Below are 20,495 nucleotides of genomic sequence, written 5' to 3' on the forward strand. Positions count from 1 at the left end.
TTAGCAGGTCATTGAATTTGCCTCCTTGTCCCCACCCCTATAGCCTGTGGTTACCCACGAGCTGTTTCTGCTTGAATGTATGTAAAGAATCCCGTCCTTTACTGGCTTTAGAGTGTCTTGAAAGGCGTTCTTCAGTTTCTGTTTTACATGCTGGCTGGGTTCTTTCTGTATCTCCTCTCTCATACCGTGGAGGCATCCCTCTGGATTCTCTACATTAAAAAAAAAAAAAAAAAAAAAAAAGCTTGTGTCATCGCTTATCTAGGTCAGGAGTTCTTTTTCTAGAGTATTTGTGCAGCCTTCAGCACACCCGTCAGTCTTGTCTGTCTCAGGACATATAGTTGGTATAATCCAGGACATCCTCAGTCACATCAAACAGTGCTTGGTGGGGGGTGTCCCGGTGCAGTAGAGGAAGGTCCTGTGTCTCACCTGGATCTGATATTCTCTGCATAGATAATATGGACAAGTTATCCCCCTCTTAGAGCCTTGTTTTCCTCATCTGCAAAGTGGGGGTGTTGAGACTCCAGAGCAGGAGTATTGATGCTTGTCTTTAGGTTTCCCTGAAGGCAGAAATACAAGCAGAAGTGCTTTGTAACCTGTAGATCTTGGAAATGGGGACGGTCAGGCTGCAGTGCACAGGCCGTGGAGTACATGGGCATTTTCTAATGGCCCCGCTGGGCAGGGGCAGGGTTGGGAGCCTAACAAAGAGGGCCATTCCTACCTGCTCCGGGACTCCCGAGCGCCTCGTAGCAGCCAGGGGGCGCTGGCAGCCTCTCCGGGCCACGCTGCTCCTCTGCTGTGTTGTGAGCAGTAGCAAAGCAGACACTGGCTCCAGGAGAGAGGGGTCCAGGGAGGCCGAAGGGAGGCGCACAGGGTGGAGAGGCACAGATGCACACCCCCAGGCTTAACTGGGACACAGCAGGTGCCTGTAAGTATCTATCGAGTGGAATGAATTGGTCTTGCCCAGCTCTAGCCTGAGTGTGACCTTGGGCCAGCTCCTTCGCCTCTTTGGGCCTCAGTTTCCCTATGTGTAAAGTGTACGTGAGAATAAAACCTTTGGTGAAAATCAGATAATCTGCGTCTATCCCTTTGGGAATGAGAAAAGCACTGTTACCATCAGGAGGGGTGGAATTCTGCACACACACCCCCGCCCCAAAACTGGGTGTTGCAGTTTGCCCATGTTTTCCTTAGGACTCTTGTGACCGTGTGCATGAGATCTGTTTGCAATTTTACTTCCTTTCTGTGTCCTTGGCAGGTTTGGACGTCATGGTTGTGCTGGGTTTAGGAAATAAGTGTTTCCTCTTTCTAACCTGGGAGAGTTTGAAGAAGATATGGGTTCTTTGCAGGAGTAGGACTCTTGGGGCGCCGGGGTGGCTCGGTTGAGCATTCAGCTCTTGATTTCTGCTCAGGTCATGATCCCAGGGTCGTGGGATCGAGCCCCACATCAAGCCCCGCATCAGGCTACATGCTAACAGCACAGAGCCTGCTTGGGATTCCCTCTCTCTCTCTCTCTCTCTCTCTCTCTCTCTCTCTCTCTCTTTTTCTCTTCCTCCCTCCCTCCCTCCCTCCCTCCCTCTCCTTCTCCCTCTGCCCCCTCCCCAGCTCTCATGCACACTCTCTTGCTCTGGCGTGCTCTCTCAAATAAAAAAAAATGACTCATTAGTGAAGCCTTGTGGCTCAGGAGTTTTCTTTATGAGATTCAGTCTCCCTCAAAGGTACGAGGTTTTTTGTATAAGTTATAACGTGTTTTTGTTTTTTCAGGAACTTAACCAACTTCATATGAATATGTCCCATTTTTGACGTGGGATTTTTGTCTTTCCGTGGGTTTTATAGCGATATTCCCTTTTCATTACTGATATTGCTAGTTTGGGCCTTCTCTTTTTTTTATTTGTCCTTAATCTGTCTTGCTGAGGTTTATTAATGTTTGAGCCTTTTCAGTGAACCACCTTTTTGTTGCTTTCTTTGTGCACTTCAGTAATGCATTATGTTTTTGACTTTGATTCTCTTCTACTTTCTTTGACGTTGACATCATGTCCTTTTTTACCTTCTTGAGATGGAATTTAACTAATTTTAGCATTTTTCTTTTCTAAAACACGCTCCTGGTGCTCGGATGTCCTGCGTTATGTGCTTTTGCTTCCTTCTACAGATTTTGATATGTCCTATTTCTGTTGTCATTTAGTTCAAAATACTTTCTAATTTCCACTGAGATATCTTTGATCCCCAGGCTGTTTGAGGGTACATCAATTAGTTTGCAAGCATACAGGGAATTTTTAAGGCCCTCTTTTTATTATTGATTTCAGTTTACTTTGCTGCAGTCAGAGAACATACTCTGTGTAATCTCAGTCCTTTGAAATCCGTCGGAACTTGATTTTTGACCTCTCATTTTTGATTGATTTTGATGTACTTAAAGACAACATGGATTTTTACAAAAATGCATCAAAATATCTTCCAACAATGAAGTAATGCTGATACATGTCCATCATGATGCATTTGCATCTACCCCAAATTTTTACCTTTTTGGGCACAGTGTAAGGGCCTCCCAACATTTAATTCCCCTTCCCCCCAGACTTTCTGGCTATTGCAAGTTTTATCCATTTTTTATTTATTTTTATTATTTTTTTTTAATGTGTATTTATTTTTGAGAGAGACAGAGCATGAGCGGGGGAGGCACAGAGAGAGGGAGACACAGAATCTGAAGCAAGTTCCAGGCTCTGAGCTGTCAGCGCAGAGCCCGATGCGGGGCTCGAACTCTTGAACTGCGAGATCATGACCTGAGCCTGAAGTCAGATACTAAACCAGCTGAGCCACCCAGGCGCCCCCCCCCTTTTTTAAAGTTTATTTATTTATTTTGAGAGAGAGAGAGATGGGGGGGGCGGGCAGAGAGAGAGAGAGAGAATCCCAAGCAAGCTCTGCCCTGTCAGTCCAGCTCTTCCATCCTCTTGAAGAATTCCCCTTAGTGTCACTCTTCACGAAGGTCTGTTAGGGAAGTCTCTGCATTTCTAATTGCCTGGAAATGTGTTCAGTTTGCTTTCGGTTTTGGAAGTCACTTGCTGTCAGAGGTAGAATTCTAGGTCGACAGCGCTGGACTCAGAGCCCTTTGAAGGCGTCATTCCATTATCCTGTGGCTTCTGCTATTTTTGTTGAAATGCCGGCTGGCTGGCTGACACACTCTTGCTCCTTTTAAAGTAATACGTAGTTTTTGTATTTTTTTCCTCCGGTTGCTCTTACAGTCTGTCTCTGGTGTCCAGCAGTTTCATGGTGACGCGCCTGGCGGTTTTCTTTGCAGTTACCCCGCGTGGTATTTGAGGAGCTTCTTGAATTGATGGCTTGATGTCTTTCATCAGTTTTGAGATGTTCAGCCAGTATCTCTTTGCCCCGTTCTTTCCTTTCCTTCCAGGACTCTAGATGTCCTTGTTAGACATTACCATGTTCCAGAAATCTCTGTGTTTTTTTCTGAATCTTCCTTTTTTTTTTCCTTTGCTTCAGACTGAATATTTATACCGATGTGACTTCCAGGTTACTAATCCTTTGCTCAGTGCTTGAGCTCCTCTGTTGCATCCTTAATTTCAATATTGCATTTTTTTCATCTCTAGAATTTCCATTTGACTTAAGTAAAAGACACATTCCACTTCTCTGGTGAAGTTCTCCATTTTGTCATCTATTCTTTGGAACATAGTAAAAATTTTAAACTTTTGGACAACGGCAACATCTGAAATACTGACGTGTCTGCTTTTCCCTGTTGATTTTTGGTCCCATCTCATGGCATCATGGCCTTTAACATTTTTTTTTTAATTAAAAAAATTTTTTTTTTAAGTTTGAGAAAGACAGAGCACGGGTTGGGGAGGGGCAGAGAGAAAGGAAGAGAGAGAGAATCCCAAGCAGGCTCCACACTGTCAGCGTGGAGCCCCATATGGGGCTCGAACTCATGAAACTGTGAGATCATGATCTGAGCCAAAACCATGAGTCGGATGCTTACCTGACTGAGCCACCCGCATCCTGGCCTTTTTTAAAAAATGCTGGATATGGGGCGCCTGGGTGGCGCAGTCAGTTAAGCGTCCGACTTCAGCCAGGTCACGATCTCGCGGTCCGGGAGTTCGAGCCCCGCGTCGGGCTCTGGGCTGATGGCTCAGAGCCTAGAGTCTGTTTCTGATTCTGTGTCTCCCTCTCTCTCTGCCCCTCCCCCGTTCATGCTCTGTCTCTCTCTGTCCCAAAAATAAATAAACGTTGAAAAAAAAATTTTTTTTAAATAAAAAATGCTGGATAAATTAAATGCTGAATATCATGTATGGAAAATAGTAGCAGCTCTGAAGGATGTGTCTCTCCAGAGAGGACTGACTTTTCTTGCACCTCACCTTGATCCAATGTGGGGTCTAGAAGATTTGGGGCCGGGGTTTAGTCCGAGAGCTGGTTTCTGTTGTGCCTACTCTTAGGAAATAGTCCTTCAAGGGTCTTAACTCAAAGGCTGGTCCTCCCCTTGAAGGACCCTGGACTCCCGGCCACAATAAGACAGCCAAACTACCCTTCAGTGTTAGCCTCTCAGCTCTCACTTTCCACTTGGGTTCTTGGTCTCTCACCCCATGTCGCTTGGCGGTGGGCAGACGCCTTGCAGGATTTGTGTAGAGAAAGGCTCTCTTGTCTCCAGGACCTCACCCCGCTGCTCTGCCTTGGAATGCTTGCTCACCCATCCTTGCTTCTCCACCCCCTTGAAAGCTGAAGCCATTGCTCTCTGTCCATCCTCTGAACCCTGACCTCAAGGGCAAAAGTGACAGAGTGTGTTGGGCTCACTCAAGTGTGTTTCCCTGCCCTCAGAGACCTTGTCCCCTCCCATCCTAGCCACCTTGGTTGTTTCCCATAGGCTTCAGATAGCTGTCTTATCCAGCTTCTGTAGTTGTTCGTGGCTTAAGTGTCGGTCTGGTGTAAGCTCCTCTGTAATAGCAAGAAAGAGGGGTGCCTAGGGGGCTCAGTCGGTTGGGCGTCCAACTTCGGCTCAGGTCATGATCTCGTGGTTCATAAGTTCGAGCCCCGCTTTGGGCTCGCTGCTGTCGGCACAGATCCTCTGTTCCCCCCCCCCCCCCGCCCCCCACCTCTGCCCCTCCCCTGCTTGCACTGGCTTTCTCTCTCAAAAATAAACATTTTTTAAAAATAGCAAGAAGCAAAGGTTGGATGTTATTTTATACTTCTTTATGTTGATTTTTAAGTAGCTAGAAATGTACATAGTATAAAATCATGAAGGTGTGAAAAAGGTTATACCGTGGAAGGTAAGCTTCTCACACACAGCCGTCCTCTTCCCCATCCCTCAGACAGCCACCGTCATGTCTCGTGTGCCCTTGCAGGATTCCAGTTCTTTCCAAATCTGGATCTGGGACACAGACTTTTCACACCCACGCAAACAGTATATCCCCTCTTCCGTACTTGATCTTTCACCTGCTGGCTTCGAGAGGGTTCTAGGTCCACGTGGCACTGCCTCATCCTTGTTAGTGACTGCATTGTATTCCATTATAGGGATGTGACATTTCTTTAATTGGGCTCCTAACTGTACAGTTGAGTGGCACCAAGTACCCCCACAGTGTTGTGCAACTGTCACCACTATTCGCTTCTAGAACTTTTTCATCATCTCAAACCGAAACTCCGTGGCCATTAGACATGAGCTCTCCCACCTCCTTTCCCCCGGTCCTGGCTACCGCCATTCTGCTTTCTATGTCTATGAATGTACCTTTTCCAGGCACCTCACAAAAGTGGAATCGGACACTATTTGTCCTTCTGGGACCGGCTTGTTGCACTCTGCATGGTGTCTTCGGGGCTCATCCGTGTTGCAGCCCCTGTCAGGATTTCCTTCCTTTTCAAGGTTGAATAATACTCCGTTGCATGTGTATACCCCATTTGTTTATCCGTTCATTTGTGGAGGGATACTGGGTTGTTTCTACCTTTCAGCTGCTGTGAACATGGCTGTGCGGGTACCTGTTTGAGTCTCTGCTCTCAGTTCTTGGGGGCATATACCCTGAGGTAGAGTTGCTGGGTCATATGGTAGTTCTACGTAGAGTTCTAATTTTTTGAGAAACGAGGCACGTACGTTTTTATTTTATTTTTTAGTGATTTTATTTTTTTAAAGTTTATTTATTTGAGGCGGGGGCAGAAAAAGAAGGAGAGACAGAATCCCAGGCGGGCCCCCCCCGTTGCGGGGCTCGATCTCACCAACCGTGAGATCATGACCTGAGCCGAAATCAAGAGTCAGATGCTTAACCAACTGAACCACCCAGGCGCCCTGGCACATTTTTAATGTTGAGAAATATTACCAAATCATCTCATATAGAGGTTCTAACAATTGGCACTCCTCCCGACCGTGAATGGGAGCGCACTTAGACGGTTAAAGTTTCCTTGTTTATTGAGAAAAGGCTTCTTTGACGTGGAACCTGCAACTCCTCCAGAAATGCCTGTTGACAAACCCCAGTGGCAGGGGAGGGGCCCCACGGCGGTCGTGGTGGTCTGTGAGCCCTTTCCTGCTGTTGACTCTTTTGGTTCAAGTCACAGCCAGGTAGACTGGGGTTTGGGAGAGGCTTCTGTGTATTTTTTGACGTATGTCGTGCGATGTCTGTTAAGCGCAAGTGTAAAGAAAAAAACGCTGATAGACAATTATTCTTTCAAGTCTTTTGTGCTTCTGTGTTTTGAGAGGGTCCTAAAACCATGTTTTTCTGATTATAGAAGTACCTCCTCATTCTCGTAGAGGATTCTCGTAGAAAGCAGCCAAGAATTCTTATAAGAATATAAGAGTAGCAGCCGAGAACCAGATATTCGAGCCTTTCCGGCTGTGTCCTGTGGCTGCTGTGGACATTAAACGTAAAGAGCGTGTTCAGCGCCGTGTCTGGACCCCGTAGCCACTTGCACTGACTACTGTCGTGCTGCTGTTGGTGGATAAAAGTGTGCAGAAACAGAGAAGTATAGAAAAGACCCCCAAACTTCCCATCGTTTGGGTGCTTCTTTTAAAAACAATTTTAAAAAATACAAACGTGATCAGTCGTGTGCTCAGCTAGGAAAGGTTTTAGAACTTTGCGGGTTTGCTTTGCTTCTTTCTCTTTTTCCTTTCCGCGGAGGGGACGTTCTTACAAAGTTAACCACGTAAAAGTGTGCAGTCGAGTACCTTCCCCGGGTTGTCCAGGCGCCACCTCTGTCTGGTCTCAGAACATACTCATCGCCTCAAAAGAAAACCCCACGCCCAAGCCTGATTTTTAAAACCGCAGAGAAGGGTACCTGGTGAGTGTCGGGACAGCCTCGAGCAGTAGGTTCCTTTCCTTGCCCGGAAGGACAGGAGCCCGAGATCCGTGCACACACACGTGCTGGATGCTCCTCTCTGTGAGAGTCTGAAGCTTGCACCAGAGGCAAGTCCTGCCGGCATCTCCTTTGCAGAGGCGGCTCCATTTCAGAATTTGGCTCTTACGATCCGCATCCCGCTTTGTATTTTGTCGGCGTGGCTTTATCTTGTCCTCTAAACTGCCTTGGGAGGAAGCACCGTGTGCTGAGGGGAAGTCCTGCCCTGGTGGCTGTGTGGCCTCCAGCGGGCAGGCTCCTCTCTGGGCCTCGGCCCCTCCTCAGTTAGTGAGGCCCAGGGGATCCCATCCCAGATCCTCTGATTCGGTTTTCTTTACTGCTGTCACCGGGGAGGTTGCTCTCTCATGTGAAAGTTCCCAGCCTTCTGCTAAGGGCAGGCAACTCCCAACAGGTGGACATCAGCCGTCGTCCCCAGGGAAGGTTCAAACCAGCCCTGGGCCTGGTGCACAGGCTTCCCCTTCTGCTTTGCCACCAAGGTGGGCATGTCCGGGTAGTGAAAAGAAGAGGCATGGGCGTCTCAGGTTCCAGTCACGCCTGCTTAAGCCTCCCTGGCTCCAGGCTTCTTTCTGCAGGGAGGGGCGGGGCCGGACAGCTCTGAGGTCCTTGCGGAGCTGAGGTCCGGGAGGGTGGCCCTGGCGTGCTCGTGTCTCACTTTGTAGGCAGTCCATGGCCCTTACCTGTGACACATGGCCGTCAAAGTGGACTTGAGGACCCAGCTCCATGGGCCCGTTAAGGTAGAGCAGGAAGCCCAGGGGACTGAAGAACGGGGGTTGTTTTCCTTTATTCCCCTGTGGCCATACACCAGAGTTTAGTTGGGGACCTTGCAGGTTGCTAAGCGCCCCAGCAGCCATCTGGGAACGACAGGCATCAGGGAAATCCACCCGGTACATACCTACTGCCAGGTACAAACTGCAGAATCATGAGCTCCCCTGGATCTCACGCTCCGAGTTCCCTTCCCAGGGAGGGGGACGTGGTTGAAGTCAAGGAAGCGGTGGAGGGTGGAGGGACGACGGGATGGCACAGAGGGCAGCCAGCCTTTCCTTCAGACCACGTTCCGTTAGATGGGTCAGCCTGTCCTTATCAGGGAAGAGAGGGCTGCCCTCTGTCCCCACCCTTCAGAGGTGAGGAGGGAGAGCCCAGGGCTGACCGTGCAGGGTTGAGTCTAGGTCAGAAAACCACCCACCGGCCCCAGTGAGGGCCAGGTCATGTTCATCCGGGGCGCCCTAGGGAGTGCGGTGTAGGCTGACGCTGGGTGGTTTTCCACTTAGCTCCTGGGGGGACACGCAGGGCAGAATGGCCACTTTGCTCTGCCTTTCCTTTTACTTAAACCCAAAGCCCAGGGTCACTGTGACCAGGGATGGCCTTTCTTCTTCACGGTGGAGTCTTTCCCTAGGTGCAGGACCTTCTGCCCTTGAGCATGTCTTGGAGGGAAGACCCACCCCTTTACCATAAAAGCCACAAACCTCTCTCCCGGGAGCCCCCGAGCTTGGGATTCTGGCATGCTGCCATTTCGTAAGCTCGGCTGTCTTGTCTTCTTGATGTCCCTCCTTGCACTCTGCCCACGCCTGCTTCACTGTTCCCTTCGAGGCCTTTGGCCGTGAGGGTAAGGCAGAGACTAATCCCGCCCCTGAGCCTTGCTCTCACGAGAGGCTGGTGGGGAAGAGGGAAGTCAGGGCGGGAGAGAGACAGACACACAGAGACCGAGCGAGAAGAACCGAGAAATCAGCTACCTCTTGTCCTCAGTTGTCCATCGTGACTGTTGTCCTGGCAACAGTGAGATTGGGGCTGGGGACCCGTCTCCTGGGGAGCCGCCGGGGGAGAGGAGGCTGGTGGGGTGGGAGGAACGTGGTCCCACTGCGCCACAGCTCTGCCTCTTGCTGTGTGGTGGCCTGGGGCCAGGCTCTTGTGCCAGCGGCACCTGACGTGGGTGGGACAGACCCGCCGTCTACTAGACAGCCACAGAGGACCCCCTCATCCCAACGTCAACCAAGAAATACACTTGCTGTCTTAACTTCCTCACACGCCCACTCGTGAATATAGCTAATAGTTGTACGTTTTCGTTTTTAGCCTTGAATGTATCTTGGTTTGAGAAAAGCCAGAAGGCGGATTTCCCATGGTGTGGGGTAGAAATCCGTGCTTCTGTTGGTTCCCACCCCCCACTTCTTGGATTTCACAGAATGTTCTTCATTCTAGCATTTCAGCACTTAGAACAAATCCGCATTTTAGATAATGCAGGTGATGAGCCCGCGGAGCACAGGTTGTTCTAAAGCCTTGACCGGCTCCTGGCAGTGGGAGGACATCTGCTGTGTCAGGTAGACCCGGGCCCTGGTGGTGATGACAGCATTGCAGACGGCACTGTGTATGGGGGGGCGTGGCTTCTGAGCTGGGGCCCTGCTGGGGTCACATCCTGCCACGGCACTTATATCCCCGGTTTTAGCATCTGCTGTCCATGACCAGCTATGGAACATCCCCGCCTTTCTCTGGCTGTGGGACCGACATCTTGTTTAGTAATGGCGTAGTTGATTGGACAGTTACCTGGTGTCAAGTCCCGGGGCTGCATTTTTACTGGATTATCTCATTTAATCATCACAGCAAACCCAGAGAAGGGTTGGCACGCATTCCCTCCTGGCCACGGCTTCTGTTCAGTTCTGTTTACTAGGCGTTTCAGTTGTAGTCTCTGGACATCTGGCCTGTGGGCATCGGCTTTGTTTGACCTGCCCCGAGTTTTAAATTTCTAATACTTAAGGATTTGGACATTCTATATAAAAACTTGCATTTCTGACCACCTTGGGAAATGGGAGGATCTGACAACGCAGGGCTCAGGAGTAAGGTTTGCATTCACATCCTCGCCAGGCCACTTACTTGCCCCGTGTCCTTGAGTCAGTTATCATGCCCTCTGGCCCCGTTTCTTTGTCTGTGAAATGAGATTGGAATAAGATTGTTAGAAGGTCTAAAGGAGAGCATTGCACAAATATTTGGGGCATTCTTCTAGGCACTAGGGATGTGGTTGTAAGCAGAACAGATTCCAGTGGGGGAGATAGATATTAAATAAATGAGCATATGCTATTAGAGGTAGGACAGTGGTGGGCAAAGCAGGAAAAGGAGCATAGGAATTGCCTGGGGGTGAAGGAAGGTTGCTATTTAATATTGTATGGCCAGAGAAGCCCTTCTGATAAAGTGAGATTTGAGTAGAGACCTGAAGTTAGGGCGTGAGCCATGCCATGTTCCAGGGAGAGGGAGCAGTAAGTACAAAGGCCCTGAGGTACGTTCACAGGACATCATGGCAGCAGGTGAATGTGGAGTAGAAGTGAGAGGAAGAGAAGTAGGAGGTAAAGTAGGGAGATGATGAGGAGCAAGTCCTGTAGGACCTTGTAAGGACCATGGCTTTTTCCCTGAAGGAGATTGGAGACATTGGAGGGCTGTAGGTTTTGTTTTTTTGTTTTTTTTTAAATATGAAATTTATTGTCAAATTGCTTTCCATACAACACCCAGTGCTCATCCCAACAGGTGCCCTCCTCAATGCCCATCACCCACCCTCCCCTCCCTCCCACCCCCATCAACCCTCAGTTTATTCTCAGTTATTAAGAGTCTCTTATGGTTTGGCTCCCTCCCTCTCTAACTTTTTTTTTTCCTTCCCCTCCCCCATGGTCTTCTGTTAAGCTTCTCAGGATCCACATAAGAGTGAAAACATACGGTATCTGTCTTTCTCTGCCTGACTTATTTCACTTAGCATCACACTCTCCAGTTCCATCCACATTGCTATAAAAGGCCGTATTTCATTCTTTCTCATTGCCGAGTAGTATTCCATTGTGTATATAAACCACAATTTATGTATCCATTCATCAGTTTGATGGACATATAGAGGGTTGTAGGTTTTAAATGGATCAGTCTGGCTGCCGGTGGAGAAGAGACAGCAGTGGAAGCAGGGAGGCCAGTTAGAAGCTATGTAGTAATTTTAGGGAGAGCGGATAATGGCTTAGACCAGGATGGAAGTGATGAGGGGAAGGATTCTGGGTGTGTTTTGAAGGCAGAGCAACAGATCTCACTGCTGAGTGGCATGGGGGATGGGGGAGTGGGGAGTCAGTGATGGCTGTCGGGATTTTACCCGGAGGCGATCGGAAGGGCCGGTGGCTCTTTACGGAGATGGGGAGGATGGTGAGAGGAATGGGTTCGGTGGGGGGTGGAGAGTCAGGACCCGCTGAGTTGGAGATGTCTCACAGACATCCAGGAAGGCAGTCATCCTGCGCGCTAAACCCACGTCTGGCAGGCTGGGAGGGCTGTGCCTGCATTTGCAGACTCCTGCTGGGCCCTCCTGGGGCGAGGATGGTGGGCCTTGTAGGACAGCGCCTCAGGCTGGGGAGCTCAACGCCAGTTGGCAACCAGGCAGCACCTGGGGAAACTTTTATCATTTCTCCTCAAGGACAATAGGAGGTGATTCTGCTACGTGAGTCTCAGACCTGCACCCTCTCTTCTGCCCCAGAGGCTCTCAGGGCCTTGCAGAAGGCAGCCAGAGCGGGGGACAAGGAGAGAAGCACCCAGTAGAAACTCTGTTTCCCCGGCGACTGCCTCGGCACGCCAAGTCCCTCTGGGTCCTGGCATGTGCCGCCGGGAACATGGCGCTACGTGCCCAGAGGGCAGAAGCAACACGGGACGGTATAACCCAGAGGATCTGGCCGGGGCACAGCTGGGAGCTTGCATTTCTGCGGCTCCTTAAATACGCAGCAGGAGAGCAGCCGTGAGCGCAAAGTAGAGTGCATGGCGCGGAGCCGGTGCCCAGGGCGCCGGGGAAGGTGGCTGTGGAGGGCGTCAGCACCTGCTGAGGAGGCTCAGAGAGGTGTGTTCGGAGTTGGATTTAACAAGGTGGATGTGGATTCTTGGGTGGCTTTTCAGGAAGAGGAGTGGGTGCTGGCCAGTGTGCGGTGGGGAGAATGGAGTCCTGATCCACGTGGAAGGGCAGAGGCAGGTTAGTGAGGGCTGAGCGGGGAGGCGGAGGGAGTCCTCCCCGGACTGCAGTGGCTCATCCCTGGTGTGGGAGGGACCAGAGTCAGCAGCCAGGCCAGCCCTGTGTGTGTTTGGGGGGGGCGGGGGGGGGGGAGGTCAGGAGCCCGGCCAGCCCTGGAGTGGGACCGGAGGGGAGGCCCAGGGAGAAGAGGAAGGTGGAAGCTGTGTTTGGGAAAAGCACCAGCAAGATTTATTGCCCCCCCTGGGAGGAGGCAGAGGGAGTGAAGCCAAACCACGAGCGACCCTCACAAGTAGAGAGCGGGTCTGTTTAACCCGCTGGAAACTTCGTGCCCCGGGGTGGGTTGAGCTGTTGCTTCCAGGTCAAGGTCGGAAGCGGATACTGAGCTCTTTCCCATGGATCACAGAGGCGGCTGCAGCGTCGTTCTCAAGGCGGCACTCTAGGCAGCGGCTCTGTGCTACCCACGGTGGGCGCGGAAGCCGTATTTACGTGCCGCGGCGTTCTAGGGCTGCGCTGTCTGATGTGGTAGCCACTAGGCACGTGTGGCTACTTCAGTGAAATGAATTAAAATCTAAAAATTAAAACTCACTTCCTCTGTTGGACTGGCCACTCTTCGTGTGCTCAGCAGCTACAAGTGACTACGGCTACCATACTGGACAGCACAGGTTACAGAGCATTTCTTTGCAGAAAGTTCTGGCAGTGCTGTGCTAGAGGGTGACGGCCTGCCCCTCGGGCCACGTCTCCTTGTTGACGGCTCAGCATCTCACCAGATCTCTGAGGGGCACCTGCTCTGTATAGCCACACTAGGCGAGGGCTGTAGATTCCACACACGCGACCGTATTTGCGCCTAAAGGGCAATCTGATAATTGCAGTCACCTTGGCCCCCGTCTCTAGAGACTAGGCAGGCCTCCGGGCAAGTGACCGAAGTCCCATGGTTTGTGTCCCCTCTTCCCCTCCAGCAGGGTAAGAGTTCTGGGCTGCCCCTGGCTCTGTGCAACTTCTGTTCTGTTCCAGGTGACATGTCCTGGTGGTGACTTAGTTGTTAGTCTGGCTCCCACAATGCCAAGATTAAGTGTGGCCCTGCTTCCTTCTTGGAGCCGACATCTTGAGAGACCCTGGGGATGCTGGCTCAGAGCCTGTTTTCACATTGGAGGGTCTTGTTTAAAGAGATGCTGGGTTTTGAGTGCTACAGCCCCTCGTCCCCTGTGAATTCCCACACCCCTGGCTGAAGACAGCATAGCACTCCTGCCCCCCGAGACCAGTCACTCCCAGGTGACCTGACTGCCCTGACCACCCGAGCTCTTAGGAGTGCTCTTCACCTTTGACCTGCCCAGCATTTAGCTTGGGGACTTGCAGAGACGACCAGTGACTGTTCTTTGAGTGAGGTTGTGACCGTGTCTTTTGGGCAGAGTAGCACATGTGGGTCCCTAGTCTACATGGTGGCTGCCTGCCCCCCGGCACGGCTCTGGAGTTTCCAGATTTTACATGCCGTGGTCCTTCGCCTTCTCATCGGGGAGAGATGAGCCGTTTGGGCTCTGACCTCCCGGGGCTAGCCGCCCAGGGCCTCCTGCCCCCCCATGTCCTTCCTCTGCTGCCTCCTCTGCCCAGCGGGTCAGGCCAGGATGGGCACTGTTGGAGTCCATTGGCCTTTTTTGGCTTCGAAGCGGCCCGGAAGCTCTAAGAGTCTGGAGAAATCAGGCCCAGAACAGATGTGTTTGCGGACAGCTGTGTCTCTGCTCATCGCCCGTGATGGGTTGTAGTGACGTGTGTGTACACACAGCACATGTATAGGGCACACGTGGGCATACACGAGGCCCCACCTTACAGACTTTACATGTTTGCTTCATGCAGCATCTCACCAGATCACTGCTGAGTTCTCTCTCCATTGAAGTCTCCCTCCCTGCCGCTGCCCCCTTTTCGAGGATGTTGCAGAAACTTAGCTTCTCATCAGCCAAGCTCATGTATCCAGATCCCTGCCGGCCGCCTTGCTGTAATGAACTCCTGAATGCCTCATCAGGGCCCCTGGGAACAGCGCAGGCCTCCTGCCTCTGTCTCAATCCTGAGCCAGCACAGAGGCGCGGCCTGGCCTGAGTCACCACTGAGGAGGAGGAGGCTCGATTGGTTCCTTCCCAGAGCCTGGGGGGGACCATGCTGACAGACCGCCCCGGTCAGGGGCTCACTGCTCACCTGAGCAGTGCAGCAAATGCGTGTTTACAGATCTCCATCCCAGGCCCAGGACGCGCGCTGCGCCCCAGCCAGCCGCACCCCACCCCCCCCCCCCCCCGGCCGACCCCCGGGTGGCACACCGCCCAGGACGGGCCTCAGGTGCTTCTCCCCAGGACCTGGGTAGTTTTTTTGCTGTACCCAGAAAGCCCACTAGAGACTTTCAGGGCTTGTTCGTTCTTTTGGCTTATTTGGTTCTTTTCCCAGAGAGGGTCACGGCCTTGACTTTGCGTGTATTTTTAGGATAACCATCCAAGCACGGCAGGACCAGAGGGAGACCGAGTGAGGCAGCTCACCACCTTCTCCGTCTCTCTGTGTGGCGCCATGTCGCAGGGCCCCTCTGGACTTACGGCGTCTGGTGGTTCCCTGTCCCCGGGCTAGTCTTCCATCCTGCGCTTGACTCCCTGCTCACCCAGCGTCTGGGGCAGGAGCTCACTAGCTCTCAGGGCAGCGCATTCTTCGACTGAACTGCTTTGACTCTTCGAACATTCTTTCTGCACTGGAAACAACAGTCTGTTCCCCACAGCTTTCCATCACTAGCTTCCTCCGGGGGGACCTCCGGAGCAAGTGTCCTCCCTTTTCCATACAACTGCCGTCCTCAGACGTGACGGTCGCTCTGTGCCGCTGCAGAGCCCCCACTCCTCTGGCCGGGTTCCCCAGCTCCTCAGCCCCCCTTTGATGCCTGGCCTCAGGCTCCTACACCCTGTGGTCACTCCCCAGTGAGGGCCTGGGTAAACTGTGTCCTTGGGGAAACATTTCTCCTCTGATGCTCCTGAAGTGGCACCTCCAAAGTTCAATGTGCTTGCGAGCTGCCTGAGGGTATCTGGGCCTCCTGAGGAACCAGCCTCAGGTGATGCTGAGGCTGCCACTCCGAAGGCCAGACTGGGTCGTGGGTCCTAATGTCCTGAGGGATGACTCAGCCGAACCAGGGACCTCCCTGAGCCCGACATCCAGGGACTCCCCATAGATTTCTCCTCCAGGTAGCAGCGTTGAATGCCAAGTTCCCCACATCAACCACGTGTTCTTGGGCCGCTTTCAGTCCATTGGGTGGCATCACACTGCACATGTGTCCTAGCAGAGGCCTTCTGGAACTGACGCAGCTGGCCTCCCTCACGGACTTGGGGTGGCTCAGCATCTCCGGGCCCTCATGTCTGGCCCTGTTGGTTACACTCAGGGTCCACTGCCAGTCACTGAGACAGGGCCTCCCAGCACTGGCCCGTTTTCTCGTGCCCTCAGCCAGTGAGGGGCGGGGGGGACACTGAGGCTGAGGGAGGTCACTGAGGCCTGCCCAGGTCTGTCATGGAGGCCCGGGGGTCCACCTCAGCAGCACCCACCTCCTCTCCCCTGCTGACCCATCAGAAGAAATTCCAGCAGCTGCCACTGGCCCGGCCTGGCCTCCCTGAGCCCCACAGGTGGTCTGGGATGCTGCCGGGCCCCGTGCTGGGGCACCGCGGACGTCTCAGCTCAGTCCCCGTCTGCAAGGAGTAGCCAGGTGCCCTAACAACTCCATGAGCACTGGGGCCCACAGAATGTTCCAGTGGGCTCACCTCTGGGTTTCTAGAACAGTGTTGTCAGGTCCTTGCTAGGGAAGATTTGGGCACTTCTTGTGCCTTCACATTTGTAGCGGAACAGCGTCCAGTGTGGGTGGGAGAATTCGTGTGTGAAAAGCACATCCTTTGGTGTAGAAGAAAACACCACCCGTTCTTTTGGTCAAAGAGCCCTGGGTTCCAGTGCTGTCTGTCACTAACTCTGAGGAACCTGGGATAAACCATTTAGCTCCTCCATGCCTTGGTTGGGTCACCTGCAAAATGGAGACAGTATTACACGTATGTAAAAGTCGAGGGCAGATGAGAAAGTCTTAGCAAAGAAGAGGGACGATTTTGATATTGGTCACTGGTGTCCATTTGCCCAGGGGGTTGTGGTATTTGAGAGCTACAGCAAGAAACCAGCCTATGGTGATTGTTCTGTCACTCGGCAACCTAAGAGGGCCTCTGCCTCCTCTCCGTTGTGCGGTGGGGCAGGGGTCCTCCCCGGCCATCAGTCTTCTCCCTCAGCTCACATCCAAGCAGACATGGGGGTCCAAAGCCCGCCCCCCACCCCCGGACTTGCAGGAACGGTTATTACGGACAAGCTGGGGTCAGGGTCACAGCTGGCGGCAACAGGAAGTTTTGTGTTTATTTCCGGTTTAGAAAGTATTTTGAAAAAGCAGCCCCAGCAGTATAACTATATAGCAGTTTTGAAAAACATTTCAGGTTTTCTCTGAATTCCATTCGCCAGATCAAGTTACCCTTTTGTGTTTCGTGCAGACTCTTCCGCCTTGACTCAGATGCAGATGTGGGTCTGTGGTCCCCTTCTCAGGATACAGTTGCTGTCTGGTCGTTTTCTTATCGTAGCACTTTTCATTATAGTCACTTCTGAGGTTCCATAATCTTCCATCTGAAGGATGTGTCCCGGTCGAATGAGCCATCAGCTGGGCATTTGGGCCACTTAGTCTTTTCCTCGAGTATAAGTGAGGTTACAATGCAGTTCTTGCACACACATCTTTTTACTTTTCTTGGATTATTTCTGTTGGAGAAATTCCCAGGAGAGCTATTGATGGGTCAGAGACTTGGAACATTCTTATGACTTCCGAAACATATAGTAGTTGTTATTTTAGGAAGAGCGGGCTCTGCCTCTATGCCGGGGAGGCCAAGCCACATCCCGCACCTGCTCTGGGTGGCCCTGCACCCCTGAAGATGCCTGGCTGTGTTTTCAGAGAAACTGGGACTGTGGTCAGGGGCACGAAGCACCTCTCAGGACTAGTCTGGCTCCAAGGGAACCCAGAGAAGCTCTTCTGGAGGGTCAGGGTCTGAGAGGGCGGGAAAGGCCTGACCGTGTGGGTAACGGCTGCTGGGGTTGCACAGGCTGGCCCAGCACAGCACTGTGACTTTCCTAATCCTTGGTGTCCCGCGCCCCCTGCTGGCTCACACACCTGAGCGACCTCTTCCCCAGGCTGGCGGGTGCCCCCCACGCTCCTCACACATCTGCCTCTTCCTCCCCCTAGTGAGCACCTGCATGCACCTCTGGTGGGGTGTGGGTGTGGGGAGGGGAGGTGGGGAAGGAGGGAGAGAAAGGCTAAGACACGCATGGAAGCTGGGACCCTTGTTTGCATCTCCTTCGTCATTGTGCCTGACCAGACAGAGCTCCTACTCCTGGCCAAGTGACGCTGAGGACTTTCTGCTCACCTTGAACACCCCACTGGGACTCTTAAGCTATAAACCTGTGGCCAACTTCAAAGCCCAAAGGAGGTTTAGGCCTCATCTTCCTGAGATACCTGCCGACCCCACACCCTCAGTAACACTTCACCTCAGGTGACAGAAGAGCTGTAATACATTGAGCACTTGCTGTGTGCAGGCACCGTTCTCAGTGCTTTCGGGTCAGGGTCACTTCGTCCTGCTTTCCCAACGAGGAAACCAAGGCACAGGGGAGTTAGCGGCAGCCTGGTGTCACACAGTGAGTCGGTGGCAATATAGGGAACTGAGGGAGCTGGGCCGTCGGGCTCTTAACCGCCACGCCCTCCTGTCCCTGCCGGCCTGGCACAGACCAGCGCGCCTCACACTCAGGCGGGGACTACGACCCCGGATTCCAGCCCCAGGCTCGCTGCCACCTCCCAGCCTGCTTCCTCCCCCCAGGCTGCCCTGAGAGCCCGCAGGGCCCCGGGTCTCTCTGGCTTTTCTCGAAAATCCTCCCGGAGGCTCCTGTTCTTCCCCAGCTGAGCGCTTTCTCCAAGGTGCCTGGGTTTAGTTTGGTTTCAGAAGCCCCCTCGCCACACACCGGCAGGGCAGATGGGTGTGCCGGGGTGCAGCGTCCAGGAGACCCCGTTGCTCCTTCCTGGGCTCAGATGGAGGTCATAACACGGGTTATTTCGGCTTCTCATTCCCCTGCAACGCTGCTGCTCGTGAGGGTTTTAGCAGTGCTGGAGACAGCTGTGGAAATGGAAGAATAACGGTGGTCACTGTAAGTGCCAGGCCCGCCGGGCCGAGGGGGCCTCGCTTGCTTACGACGGTGTGACTTCCGCAAGAGGACCGATTCTCCCCCACGAAAACCGGGATAAGTGAGAGGGACCTTCCTGTGGTGCGATGGGTGAGCGGGCGGGGGCTCTGGTCTCAGACTGTCCAGGAGCGGAAGGGCAGGGGCTGTCCCTGCAGCAAAGCTGACTTCTCCCGGAGGAGGTGAGGCCCCAGCCCTCTGCCCAGACCCCGGGGAGCCTCTTGGGCTGCCCCACCCGGAGGAGAGGAGCAGAACCTCCCCACCTTGGTTCTCCTGCCTCAGAGAAGGTGTGTTAAAAGTACAGGTAGAGCTGGGTTCTCTGGCCTCAGGGCCCGCTGAACACAAGGGAGAACAGGAGCCCGGTGCCCTCACCCTGCCCGGCGCACCCCTGTGCCTGGGGCCCTCACCCTGCCCAGGGCCCTGGTGCGAGACGAGGTCCCCCAGCCCTGTACCCACCAGGCTGGTGTCCCTGCCAAGCCTGTGTTCCTCTGGGGTCCAGTAACCCCTGGGCAGGCCAGGCAGCAGCTCGTGGCGTAGCCCCCAGGTGGCTCCGGCAGCCAGCACTCGACACACAGCACGCCTGGCCCTCCCACGCCTGCCCGCCTTCCTTCTCCCTGTCCGCTGCCCTGTGCGGCATGGCTCCCTCAGAACCACTCCGCCGCTGGGGTCAGACCCTGCCGTGCCTCTGCTCCCAGTCTTGCCTCGGTCTCCTCCCCTACCCCCTCCCCGCTTCTCTCGCTGCTGTGCCCTGCAGGCCTCCACTCAGCCTCGCCGTAGCCCCACTTCCCGGCCTCCATCCTGCGAACCTCAGGTTCTCCCCATCGTCACCTGCCTCCCATCTTGGGGCGCAGGGTTCCTGGCACAGCACCCTGCCTGGGCTTCTGGCTCTGGCTTCACCCACTTGCACCCACTCCCGGGGGCTGTCTCCTGTCCCCTGTCCCTGTTGCTCAGCCTGAGCCGTGCTGCGGGGCTGCAGGCTCAACCCATGAGCCAGCTCAGTGTCTGCCTGCCACGCGTCCCAAATCTGCCCTGGTTTTCCCCTCACCTCTCTCTCCTTCTCTATTCCTCACTTAAAGAGACCGGCACCTTCCACCCAGAGGCCCAAGCCACAGGCCTGTCCCGCCTGCTTGATGCAAGCCGTCGCCAAGCCCCACTTTGCCCAGATGACTGCTAACTGGTCACCTGGCCCGCCCTCCTGTGTCACAGCCCTGGGCACTGGGCCTACCCCACAGCTTTCAGGAAGGAGCTCCCCGTTCCTTGCCTGGCACACAAGGCCCTTCAGGATGCGAACCAGGGGTCGGCAGATGTTTTCTGGAAAGCGCCAGAAACCCCTTTCGGTTTTGCAGGCCACGTCTTCTCTGTCACAGCAACTCGACTCTGTTGGAGCAAGGGGGCAGCCAGAGGTGACATGTAAACAAACGAGCTTGGCTGGGGGCCCCCACGAGACACTATCTGTGCGAACAGCGGCAGCCAGGTTTGGCCCGCAGGTGGCAGTGTGGACCCCCCTCCAAACCTAGCGGTGGGGCCGCGGTTCCCTGTTCCCGCCCCCATGGAAACCACTGCAGGTCCCTGAACCTCATGTCCCAGGTCTCTGTGCCTGGTGTGAGCAGCTCCCTCTGACGAGATGTTCCCAGCATGTCAGTCGGCTAGCCTCACTTCTAGGAAGTGTCCCTGATTGCCCCCAACACCCCCGGCAGACTCTGACACCCACCCTTCTTTGTTACTGCCCGCTGTCCCTCTCTGTCTGGGCATTGACCGTAATGCACTGCGCTGGGCCTGCTTACCCACCCCATGAGACCCTCAGCCCTCTGAGGGCAGCGACTCGCTCGTTTTGTGGCACTGGCACGTTATAGCATGCCGCCTGGCACCTAGTCGGTCTTCAGTCATGTTCAGTCAGAATTCTCGGGTGATCGCTCTGTGCAAGGTGGGGTGAGTGACCCAGATGCTGCACCCTCCCGGTGCA

At 53.6% G+C, this 20,495-nt stretch overlaps 1 protein-coding gene across 4 annotated transcripts in view; it reads left to right on the forward strand.

Annotated features, from left to right (window-relative positions):
• Nucleotides 1-20,495, forward strand: part of ADCY3 (adenylate cyclase 3) — a 91,202-nt gene that overhangs the window by 48,191 nt on the left and 22,516 nt on the right. The gene's annotated exons all lie outside the window — the stretch shown is intronic.

The sequence above is a fragment of the Acinonyx jubatus genome, chromosome A3, assembly GCF_027475565.1.
Source record: "Acinonyx jubatus isolate Ajub_Pintada_27869175 chromosome A3, VMU_Ajub_asm_v1.0, whole genome shotgun sequence".
Lineage (NCBI taxonomy): Eukaryota > Metazoa > Chordata > Mammalia > Carnivora > Felidae > Acinonyx > Acinonyx jubatus.